The following is a 9,698-nucleotide window of genomic DNA, read 5'->3' as shown; positions in this document are numbered from 1 at the left end:
TACAGTAAAAGTGTAAGTTTAAAAAATTTTTTGCGTGTTAATTTCAAAGCCAAACAGAACAAAATCGTATGATCAACGAATAACTCTAATGCAGCATGAAACATAATTTACTTCCAAATTAATACGTTTTACTATTTTTTACTGTGGTTAATTCCTCGCTGTAATGTAAAATAGTTAGTTCTGTTATGCATATGTAACAATTCCCATGAAAATAACAATCTGTTTGAATTGTAAATCCGCATCCCCATACGCGAGCGGCAGAACTACAAACAGGCTACCGCATAGCACAGGGGTTGGAGAGCGAAGTGGGCAGGGGGGCAAAGCCCCCTAGTATATTATATTATGTAGAGTCAGTCAATTTTAAAAGGTAGGTCAGGTCAACAATGCATATATTGAGATTAAGAGTGTTAAATATGGCAGAAGCGGCGTGAGACCTCCAAAACAAGGCTAAGAAGCAGGTCAGAGGTTTCACTGGGCAGATCTGAAGTAGTCTCATGGGGCCCGATGCAATTCTCATCTGACAAAACACATCTGAGAACAACTCGCTAAAAAGTTTCCAGTGAATAGTTTTCAAATCCACCACTAAAAAGGCACAGGCTGTTATGATGCAGGGAAAAGACCGGAACAGTCCAGAGTAGAACAGAAAAAGGATGCAGCTCAAAGTGTATTACAAAGTGTTAAAGAAATTTAGAAGCAAAAATAAAGCAAATTAACGTTAAATAAGAATATGAATAAATAAATAGTATATAACAAATAAATAATGCACACTAACATAAGATAGATATCTGCTCATGCGGTGATTTATGGCTGACTGAGTTAATGCAATCTGTACTTATAGCCGAGGATCATTAAAAAATCATAAGGTACTAATGCTCTACAAATTGCTCAAACCAGCTGTAGTAAGAATTGTTTTGTTTTAATTATTATTATTATTATTATTATTATTATTTCACTGGGTCTTCTTGCATATTTTCTAACTCTTGGAGGGTCCTTTAAGGTTTGTGTTGATTGGTACCACTTCACGTGACTAATTCTGCCCGCACTGCCTTCCTTACACCATATCTATTGCCTTCTCAACCTTTATGGTTTCCCTAACCCAGTTTAACCTTTTTGAAATTCATTGATGACCCACTTGCATCAGTTGCAAACCATCCCCTTGGTGAAACTAGTGCAATCGAGGGGGTTCCCCTTTGGTGGAACAAGCACACTTATTCATGGGGAAACATAGCGAGCAGCTCTGCCAATCGCGTAGGCATTTTCCAATGTTATAAGAGGTCTAACTTTTGCAATGTTCCTTAAACAGGAAATCAGGACGTAGAATCAATAGGCTTTGAGCCCTAGAAACCAAATTACTTAAACTATTCTCAAACATTCAGTAATTATTTACCAATCTGATGCTGATCGTTCTGATCATAAAATAGGTCATTACGATAGCAGTTGACGAGAAGAATTCATCATTAATTGCAGAAATACGGTATTTGAGGGTTCCTTTGTGTGAATTTCCCAGAGGGATTAATAAAGTATCTATCTATCTATCTATCTATCTATCTATCTATCTATCTATCTATCTATCTATCTATCTATCTATCTATCTATCTATCTATCTATCTATCTATCTATCTATCTATCTATCTATCTATCTATCTATCTATCTATCTATCTTTGGAGTTCCTCTTTCGCTTACACGATTTGGCTCAAAAGCTAATCAGTACATTGTTGAGTTTGGTATTTTTCCATCCAGTCGTTTTACCTCTAGACCGTTCTCAAGAAACTGTTTGCACAGAAGTAGTGAGAAGTAGTGAAACTCGGTTTCATGGAAGAAATGTATGGACACCAACCAGGTTGTCCCACTTATTTTTTTTAAACAGTCAATAAGATAATATGCATTAGCACTGCAAACAGAACAGACACACACCCATCATTGAGATATCGATGTTTTCAGTATCAGGGACCCTAAAACGTCAAGATCCGTTTGAAAACCGGAAATCAAACTTTTTGATGAATCTAAATGGTGGGAGAGGGTGCAAAGCAAAAACGCAGGATTAGCAATATGGTTAATGTGCAATTTAAAGTCAGGTCAGATACCATGATTGCATGTGAATTCTTTACCACTGCCTTTATTTTTAATGCTATGGGATCAAGTTTATTTCTAATACCCTCATTATCTCCATTTTAACTAACATCTAATATTTCAGTTTTTTCCTTATTTAGCTTGAGGAAACTACAACTCATCCATTTTGAAATACAAGTAAGATATCGCATCAGAGGACTCAGAGTGTTAGGGTCTCACTGCTCTGCACCCAGCAGAGACACACATTGACTCGGCCAAGTCCCAGATTTCACCTGATGAGTTTAAGGGGAGAGGAGCAGACCCTCAAAATGGGAAACCGGTTCCAAAACTATAAGTCTCAAAGGGCTTTAGAAAATGACCTGAGAAGGGGAGGGTAACCGTAAACCACTAGCTCTATAATAATGGGCAGAGGAGGAATCTTTATGAAAATTAAAAGATTGCATTTACTTTTATTTGCTTTTTCCAAAACAACTTACAACAGAGGTCAAACATAATCGAGTAAACATCAGTCTATGGGCCTAGTACAACAACCTTCAACACCATCTAACCTCTGCTCCTTAGGGACAAGCTGACAGAGATGGGAGTAGATTCATACCTGGTGGCATGGATCGTGGACTATCTTACAGACAGACCTCAGTATGCGCGTCTCGGGAACTGCAGGTCTGACATTGTGGTCAGCAACACAGGAGCGCCGCAGGGGACTGTACTTTCTCTGGTCCTGTTCAGCCTATATACATCGGACTTCCAATACAACTCGAAGTCCTGCCACGTGCAAAAGTTCGCTGACGACACTGCTATCATGGGCTGCATCAGGAGTGCGCAGGAGAAGGAGTATAGGAACCTCATCAAGGAATTTGTTAAATGGTGCGACTCAAACCACCTACACCTGAACACCAGCAAAACCAAGGAGCTGGTGGTGGATTTTAGGAGGACCAGGCCCCTCATGGACCCCGTGATCATCAGAAGTGACTGTGTGCAGAGGGTGCAGACCTATAAATACCTGGGAGTGCAGCTGGATGATAAATTGGACTGGACTGCCAATACTGATGCTCTGTGCAAGAGAGGACAGAGCTGGCTATACTTCCTTAGAAGACTGGCGTCCTTCAACATCTGCAATAAGATGCTGCAGATGTTCTATCAGACGGTTGTGGCGAGCGCCCTCTTCTACGCAGTGGTGTGCTGTGGAGGCAGCATAAAGAAGAAGGATGCCTCACGCCTGGACAAACTGGTGAGGAAGGCAGGCTCAATTGTAGGCATGGAGCTGGACAGTTTGACATCTGTGGCAGAGCGACGAGCACTCAGCAGGCTCCTGTCAATCATGGAGAATCCACTGCATCCACTAAACAGGATCATCTGCAGACAGAGGAGCAGCTTCAGCGACAGACTGCTGTCACCGTCCTGCTCCACTGACAGACTGAGGAGATCGTTCCTCCCCCAAACTATGCGACTCTTCAATTCCATCCTCGGTAGTAAACGTTAACATTATTCAAAGTTATTTACCTGCATTTTTACTACTCTTTAATTTAATTTTTTTTTTTTTATCAGTATGCTGCTGCTGGAGTATGTGAATTTCCCCTTGGGATTAATAAAGTATCTATCTATCTATCTATCTATCTATCTATCTATCTATCTATCTATCTATCTATCTATCTATCTATCTATCTATCTATCTATCTATCTATCTATCTATCTATCTATCTATCTATCTATCTATCTATCTATCTATCAAGTGATAACAGGATAAGGATGCAAAAATGATCATTACAATTGAATAAATGAAAACAAAATATATGTAAGGGAGTTACGCTTCAAAGGTAAAACACAAAACAAAACTAATGGCTCAGTTAAACGGAAAATAACCAAACCAAAGAAGTTTAAATGGAGTTGAGCAACTTCTTCTACTAGCTAGGAGGTTCACATGAAAAGAGTCTGAACTGAGACTTCATACCATGCAGTGGTGACAACACCAGTTATTGTTCATCAGCAGACTGAAGTGGTTAAGAAGGAGCACAGTCAATGCAGTGCTATTAATTAATCAGTAGGGAGTGTGGTCGAGAAGTAGTGAAATCCAGATTTATAGAAGAAATGTATGGACATCAGCATGGGTTGTCCCACCAAATTCTTTTAAACAGACAATAAAATAATATGAATTGGCGCTGCAAACAAAAAAACATAGGCTGTTGGCTTACTCTTACAGTAATCATCACTCGTCTGAGCTGGTCCTTCTTTCTCATGGATCTCCATCTCTCCATGTAGCACGGGTCAAAATCAGAAGCCTCTCTCCGGCAAAGCGTGGCTTTTTAAGAATTCCCTCAGAAGGGAAGGCTGGGGAGTTGTCAAGAGGCAGGGCCTGTTAAAGCCCATTGCGGCACTTCCTGTGTGAATTTGGGCTATACAAAAATAAACTGTATTGTATTGTATTGTATAGTGGATTTTTCCTCAGAGCTGCGGAGGCAAAAACAGAATACAAGGTTAAGCGTCAGCAACCTCTCTCTCTTTCGGGTGGTACTACATACCTCAAGAGAGCCCTGGGAGGCGACCCAGTGAGGCACATGCATGACAGGAGGCATGAAGGATTTTCACCAGATATCTTTGTTTAAATGTTACATTACATGCACGTGGGATTATTGCATGAAAATAGTTCCAGATATGAATTGAACGCCTTTCTTTTTGTGTGAATGGCAAGCAAAATCTGGATGCAAAATATACCACCCCAAATCACAAAAATTAGGGATGATATTGAAAATTCAAGTTAAAAAAAACACAGTAGTTCTTAAATTTACTTTGACTTTGATTTCACTGCAGACCGTATGAACCCAAGATATTTCATATTTTGTCTGGTCAGCTTCATGTCATTTTTTAATATTATGGACTGAATATTTGGGGGATCCAGCTCCCCAAACCCAACACCGACAGGTGCAGACACCGATATAAAAATGAATAAAAAGTTTTTATTGTGGGAAACACTTGCTCTGTGTAAGTGTTTCCCACTATGGTAGCACAAGCACAATACAGCCAGCACAAAGCAACTCTTTGTCTCTTCTTCTATCTGTTTTCAGTACCTCTCTGGCAAGCTTTGACCTCCTCAGGTTTTTGGAATAAAGGCAGTGGGCATCTTTAATGCTACACCCAGGAGAACTTCCGGAGGCCCGTCATCATGGTCCGAAAACACCAACGAAGTAGAGCTGTACAGTCCCCAAAGTACCCCCTGACAGCACCCACAGAATCCAACAGGGCTGAATTCAAATATGAATGAATTGAACGCCTTTCTTTTTCTGTGAATGGCAAGAAAAATCTGGAAGCAAAATATACAACTCCAAATCACAAAAATTAGGAACGGTATGGAAAATTCAAGTTAAAAAAATACACTTTGACTTTGATTTCACTGCAGACCATATGAACCCAAGATATTTCATGTTTTGTCTGGTCAGCTTCATGTCCCTTGTTAATATGCATCCATTCCTTCATTTCAGACCTGCAACACTTTCCAAAAAAATTTGGATGGTGACACATTCAGCACTTTGTAATGTCACCATTCCTTCTCATGAAACTTAAAAGAAGTTTTGGCACTGAGGATGCCAAGTGATGAAGCGTTTAAAGAGGAGACAAAGAGATGCTGTTTGTTGGCTATACAGTAGACCCCCGCAAAGTCACGGTTCAGAGTTCATCATTCGCAGATTTTTCCTTAGAACCTGTCTAATAATTGTTATCAGAAAACTGCAAATATCCTCTGCAATTTTTATGGCTTTTATCGTGGCAATACAGCACTGTAGAGAGACCAGGAAGCAACTGTTGAGGAAAACGCAGCTTAAGATGGTGAAAGTAGCCAATAGAATTTGAAACTACAACTCCCAGCAGTCCCTGCAGTGGCTCTGATTGGTCTTCTGCTGAGGGTGCCGGGGCTGTTGGGATCAAAGGATGTCAGGGCGGCTTTTACAAAGGGGGCCTGTGACCAAAAGCAAAAAAAAAGTTTTTGTAATTTGTGTTACAAGTTCCTGTCTGTCTGTCTGTCTGCCTTCTGTTGGGTTACCTGTAGTTATTCGTTTTGTCCTGTATTGTTTCGTGATTGGCGTATGGATTGTCCGCCGTCTACCTGTGTACATGAGGACTGTAAGTGGACTCATGGCCATCCTGCAAAGAAAGGAGCGCTCCTGAACCCGTCCACCCGTCTTCACCATTTCAGGAACTAGCGGTAGGACTATCTTTACATTCCCATTCAACGTGCAGATCTCTGGACTATCTATTTTCATCATTATATTTCATCTGTTGCCATTTTTCATGAACGTTTTTCATGATATACTGTGTGTGTTTTCTTTGTGCTTTGTTGTATTTAATATGTAATCGCCGTAAGAGGAACAGGGATGGTATTGTTGTTTTCATTTATTTAATTTGTTTTCATTACATTCTTTATTTGCTGTTTGATTACCAGTTTGCTTTGTTCCTGTCTCTGTTTGTGAGTGCGTGTGGGTAGGGCCAAGGCTGGGTGCATCCCTAGAATTTCCACCATAAAAATAAATAAATCGCTGTCTTCTCGACGGTGTGAATCTTAGCGGCACCGGACCGCTACAGCATTATTCATTTCTCCTTGCTGCTGATTGACAGTGTTGCATCCCCAGCTGAGTGTTCTTATGTTTTCCATTTTGTTCCTCTTAACCTTTAAACCACCACAACCGGCTATAGTCGTTTCCCAGTGCCATTTGTGATCACGCAGGAGCTGATCAGTCAGTGCTGTACATTCTTTGAGCAGCCAGCTCATAACCGCTTCCAGCCCCTTGTGAGCAGGGGGGCTGAACGCACCCCTAGAAGACACAGACACTCCTCAAAAAACCCCTCTTAAAAAATGCTGATAGACTACCTTCACATTGCTCCCTTACTTGCTGGGCTTACTGCTCTGCGGCTGCTCTGTCGTGTGATATGCTTCTTGCGTGATGCTACACTTATTTAAAAGCCTGAACAGCAACTGCCCTTTATTGGCTGATTGCTTTGTTTCTCTCTCCTCCCCCAGACATCCTCTGCTCTTGTTGCGGGTCCCGCTCCCATTGTGATCCCCTATGATGTTTGCCTATTCTTTTAAATGAGAACTAACTGCATAGTGAGCTCGTTTTACTTCTGAAAGAGACATGTTTGTTTGAAGTGTTTGAATAAAGTTCCTGTCTCTACAATCTCCTGTGTTTCTGTGCAATTCTGTGACCCAAGCGTGACACCCTGCAGCCTGACTGTCTCTGGGATTGAGCCGCTGCACTAGACTATCCTGCCAGCATCAGCGCTTACCTCTATGTGCTTGAGTGCAGCCAGTTCAAGTGCAGTTAGCTCGGTGATTTCATCCATAGCATCAGTTACACCTTGTACATATTGTTCCAGTAGTTTTTTTAAATAGTTTTTACAGTTCATTAGCAGTGTGTAAAATGATCAGTGTTGCAGTAATTGTGATACTCCTTGCATTAAAAAAAAGGTGTTCCATTGAAATTTCCCTTTTTCTTTGTGAATTGTGACATTTATTTAAAGTACAGCAAAAAAGTATTTGGCGTCCAGGGATGCATTAACCCCAAAGTATGTGGCAGTTTAAGAGTTAAAGTCCCAAGATGCCACCGAAACGCCCTGCGCCTCCTAAGGCTTCTGGCAATGAAAATGCGCTTGCATGAATTACAGTACTAATAGCGGTAACATCGGTATTTTACATTTTAGCACTGTGGGAGATATACAGTGTATCAGTACAGTACTGTGCAGTATAGATAGATAGATAGATAGATAGATAGATAGATAGATAGATAGATAGATAGATAGATAGATAGATAGATAGATAGATAGATAGATAGATAGATAGATAGATAGATAGATAGATAGATAGATAGATAGATAGATAGATAGATACGGGTTTACCTTTACATTCTTTTTTTTAGGCAATGTATTAAGCTGAGTTTGAAATTAAATTAAAGTGTTTTGTGGGCATATTTAGGGTTTAAACTATAAAAATAGCCATTTTATTAACCACATCCAAATGAGTGGTTTTTCACAATTTGCGAGGTGCTCTAGGAACGTAACCTCCGCAAATTTTGGGGGTGTACTGTATTGTGCTTGTGCTACCGTGGTGGGAAACACTTACATGGAGGATGCGTTTCCCACAATAAAAACTCCTTATTCATTTTATACCGGTGTCTGTGCCTGTTGTCTTGGGTTTGGGGAGCTGGAGCGCCCTCTACAGCCCACAATATTAACAAATGAAATGAAGCTAACCGGACAAATGATTAAATATCTTGGGTTTATTCTGTTTGCAATTAAAATAAAGTCAAAGTAAATTTAATAATCACTGCATTTTTTTAAAATTTGTATTTTCCATACCATCCCCATATTTTTCTGATTTGGGGCTGTAATTCATTTTGTGAACTCCACTGAGAATTCATGTTTTGCTGAAAGCCTATTGTAGAGCAACATGGAGGCACTAAACACTTCAAATACTGAATGACAATCTGGAAAGAAAGCACACGGGCACAGGTGACTTGTTGAGGACAATGCATGAGTGGTTTGTGCAGCGATTTGCTAGCAAGTATTCATTTATCGTCCCCTAATCTGAGTTTGGTGGCATTGCAATGGAGCCCCATTACTGTCTGTTTGATGTCCTCCTGCTTTGTATAACAAAGAAAAGATTTGCTTTGACTGAAAGGACCCCTGCAGGCCTAAGTGCTTCACTAGCAAGAGACAAATTCTCTACAAAATTTGTCAGTAGGCATTTGTAACTCAAAAAGAAAAAGGCACAGATTATTGACTCAAAAAAATAACAAGAAAATAGCCAAGACATTTATTTGGTGAGTCGGCCAGGATGCTAAGATTCAACAAAGTCCCAAACAGATTTTTAAAATGTTGATTGATCGTAGGACTCCTACTATACCTTTACTGATAGATAGATAGATAGATAGATAGATAGATAGATAGATAGATAGATAGATAGATAGATAGATAGATAGATAGATAGATAGATAGATAGATAGATAGATAGATAGATAGATAGATAGATAGATAGATAGATAGATAGATAGATAGATAGATAATTGAGCCTTGACGCAAAAGTTTATTTGTCCCCAAGGGGAAATTTGGCAAAGATGTGAAGCTTTTTAATTTCTGTAAAGCAGAAACTTTTGCAAATCTGTGTCGACACTTTGATAAATTTCCTCACGAACTGAGTATGTAAAAAAAGTATCAAATGCAATAAAATCTGTCATCGTGTTTAGTGTGGAATTTCAAAGCTAGCTTAAGGGCCAAATTTTATTTGCAATAAACAAGTATTTTTAGTTTTATTTATTTATTGGCAGCAAAAGCAAATGTAGCACCAGTTGACTTCTGCACAGAGCTGTGATCAGCCAAAAAAAAGCAAAAACCAATTTATTTGGTAGTCCAGTCTCAAATACTCAACATTTATGGCTTCTTTTATTAGATGTATGTTTTGTTTTTAATTATCTTTATCCTATGCTAGCTCTGTGAATATGTAAAAAATCAATTTGTCTTCACCCAGCTCAGATAAACTACCCAGCCAGCTCCTTCCCTAAGGAATTCCAAGAGCTAACAAAGTTTGGCTTGCTGTGCCAATGTGTAACAAGGTGGCTGAGTGGGCAAACTTCATTTTTTGAGTAAA

Source organism: Erpetoichthys calabaricus, chromosome 11, assembly GCF_900747795.2.
Source record: "Erpetoichthys calabaricus chromosome 11, fErpCal1.3, whole genome shotgun sequence".
In the NCBI taxonomy this organism is placed as follows: Eukaryota; Metazoa; Chordata; class Cladistia; order Polypteriformes; family Polypteridae; genus Erpetoichthys; species Erpetoichthys calabaricus.
This window is presented reverse-complemented; position numbering follows the sequence as displayed.